Source organism: Drosophila serrata, unplaced genomic scaffold, assembly GCF_035046125.1.
Source record: "Drosophila serrata isolate PLE 108 unplaced genomic scaffold, ASM3504612v1 contig_294, whole genome shotgun sequence".
NCBI lineage: Eukaryota > Metazoa > Arthropoda > Insecta > Diptera > Drosophilidae > Drosophila > Drosophila serrata.
The window spans coordinates 124,206-127,456 of record NW_028257192.1 but is presented as its reverse complement, the minus strand read 5'-3'; the positions used below and the strand labels follow the sequence as shown (position 1 = coordinate 127,456).

The following is a 3,251-nucleotide window of genomic DNA, read 5'->3' as shown; positions in this document are numbered from 1 at the left end:
ATCTATACATTCCTGTGTTTGAAACCTGTCTTAATTATTTTTTTTTTGCTTCGGAAAATAAATAAAAAATACTCTGAACGCACTGATGATACTCAAATAAATTGTATAAAAATTTATCACTCTGGAGTTAAATAAAGCATCAATTAGGGGTTGGACATTGAATGAATTATTTACTTGGAGGATGCTTCCCCGACTTCACACCCGACACGTATTTACTAAGATCTCTGGAAATCTCGTCTCGATCTCCAAAAGCGTATAAATATCACTGTCGTTGGCACAACCTTTTTAAACAGCAGCGGCACCCCGATTTCCAAACGAACCTAGTTCGGCCACAACGCCAATTTGCTAAGAATCCTTGTAGGTACTTAATCATTATGAAATGTAGTAATTCCCTTATTTTTATACCCTTGCAGGGTATTACATTTTCAGTCAGAAGTTTGCAACGCAGTGAAGGAGGCACCTCCGACTATATAAAGTATATATATTCTTGATCAGGATCAACAGCCGAGTTGATCTAGCCATGTCCGTCTGTCCGTCTGACCGTCTGTCCGTTTCTACGCAAACTAGTCTCTCAGTTTTGAAGCTATCTGAATGAAACTTTGTAGTTAGCCTTGTATATACTCTCACTCGTATATATGTCGGAACGGGCCGGATCGGACGACTATATCATATAGCTGCCATAGGAATGACCGGAAAATTTTTACAAAAAAAATTTTAACTTTTTCAGTTTTCAATAGAATTGAATCAAATTTGAGATATAGCCATTTTACTATACTCTTCAATTTTGTACGAAATTTTATAAAAATCGGACTACTATATCATATAGCTCCCATAGGAACGATCGAGAAATTAATACAATTAAATTTATAACTTTTTTAGTTTTCAGCTGATTTTCATCAAATTTGAGGTATAGCCATTTTATATAAGTCTTAAATTTTGTTGCAAATTTCATGAAAATCGGACGACTATATCATATAGGTGCCATACAAACGATCGTTTGATGTGGAGGAAAAATGCAAATCAGTGAATGTAAAACTGCAAATATAATATGTATAGGTGAATGAAATGAAAGCAGGTATTACTTCATTGTTTTTTAACACAAATATATATAATTTATATTGTATGGATTCCTATTCATAGAAGTTCTATCTGCAAGGGTATATAAACTTCGGCGTGCCGAAGTTAGCTTCCTTTCTTGTTGTATATTAAAAACGGTTTAATTGTCGTGTTACCTAACGGGTACAGAAAAATTATTTTTTAGAAATGGGTATGACAAAATTCGTTTGAATTAAGATATATTATGTTACAAATTTAAATAAACAAAGTGATTGATCAAACATTACACATTCACTTAATTATCAATTATATTTATTATGTTTTACTTTCAGGGTCAACTTCACAACCTTTATATATGTCGGGTATTGGATTACAAATAACTGAAAGACCATTACATCAATTGATGACAAGAATTTTCTTTTTCTTTTTAACACATGTATTAAATTACGAAAACGTTCACCTTATTCATATTAAAAACTCACAAAATCATTGGGCAACATTAGATAACATAAGGTAAATATAATCCTTTATACTTTTTATTTTACATATCTTAAATTTTGGATTTTAATTAATTAAAAAATGTTATATTTATACAAATAGAAATAATATCTTTAAATTATTAGCAAATATGAGTAGAAATAAATTAAGTTCTGAATTATATATTCTTAGTTAGCATCACTAGCTTAATCAGTCTTGCCATGCCAGTAAGCAATCAAAGTGAACGTCCACTTTATAACGACGAGCAACGAGTGCGCGGGGCATGTACTATATTTACAAGCAGAATTACAAATTAGCTTAGCAATGTCGGGAAAAAGTTACAGCGAGAAGGGAAGTCTGCCATTTGACTGACCTCGGAGGGGCACTCAACAAAGTGCGTCGAACGGGTAGAGGAAACCTTCTCTTGGAAGTAGCCCAGGCCTTACGAGTAGGTGTCCATGGGGGATAGCATCTCTCGAGTCCTCGAAGATGCGTTGGAAGTGCGAGCTCTGGCATAGCATTCGAAAGTCAGCGGAACACGGATACTATCGCGACGGAGAGCAAGATTCGAACCGCCATCACGAAGCAGTACCACCTCAGATGAGGTCCGGAATCTCCGCATACGGGGAGTCCAAAATGACGGTAACCAGCCTGCGATGCTTAATGGCTACAGAGGTGAAGTGCAGATGACCATATGCAACGTGCTACCTGCGAGGTAGCAGCGAGGTAGTAATAAAAAATTCAATTTTATTGTACAAACATATATATTTATTTAGCATTTATAGAGATTATAATAGCGTTTACTGTTTCAGGTATCTGATCAATCGATCAGATAGAATAGATCTTATAATAGGTGCTGACCTCTTTTTTGAAATAATGGCTACGGGACAAATTCATTTAGATAGCGCGTTACCAACACTTCAGAACACCAAACTTGGTTAGATCGTGTCTACCGAGTGCGTCAACTTCTTAGTCGATCTTAGCAGCCATCGTCAAGGATCCTAGAAATCATTCTGAAGATGACACACTTGCTGCCGTAATAAAGCCAGCTGCCTTCTTGGCTACAAGAGCAATGCAACAGCTCTCTTACGATAAGAGGAAATATTCATATGCAGGATCACAAGCGTTGCGGAAAAGATATTGGTCAATTGGAGGCCGCAAATTCGTAGCTAGCCATTCTGCGCCACGATGCCGATGAAATTGGAACAGTACCTCTTCCAACGGGGGGAGTACGTTCGGAGCACACCGCTAGCGCCTAAGTATGCGCGCATAGGTGTATGGCTGCACCTGCTGCGCTCGTAGCTCTTCTCTTTTTTTATATATTTTTCTCTACCTTCTTCTGTCGCCTTATCTTATAAGCTAAACTACATTGTAATCATATATATATATATTGAAGCCAAGCGTTCGATCGGTTGTTGCAGCTCCGACGAGAGAGCAGACAAGAAAATAAACACGGCATATCATCGAGCTATTCGTGCGTTAGTTATTATTGCTCACGGGTGGCAAATTCGGTGTTTTCCCCATAAACATTCATAAAACTAAAACCAAAATTCTAAAATAATATAAATTAGCTCTATCTTCACTTTGATGATAATCTGTTGAAAACTGAAAAAATTATAATTTTTAATTGTATTCATTGATCGATTTCTTGAAAATTCGTAACCAAATTTATGAATAATGTTAAAGAACTATATCTTAAATTTAGTGAAAATCTTTTT

The 3,251-nt window shown here is 35.9% G+C and overlaps 1 long non-coding RNA gene across 1 annotated transcript; it reads left to right on the top strand.

Annotated features, from left to right (window-relative positions):
* The first annotated feature begins 1,393 nt into the window (after positions 1-1,393).
* Positions 1,394-2,997, top strand: LOC147643062 (uncharacterized). Its single transcript, XR_015272598.1, has 2 exons — positions 1,394-2,259; positions 2,346-2,997. It is a non-coding gene; the product is annotated as an uncharacterized LOC147643062 (long non-coding RNA).
* The last annotated feature ends 254 nt before the right edge of the window (positions 2,998-3,251 follow it).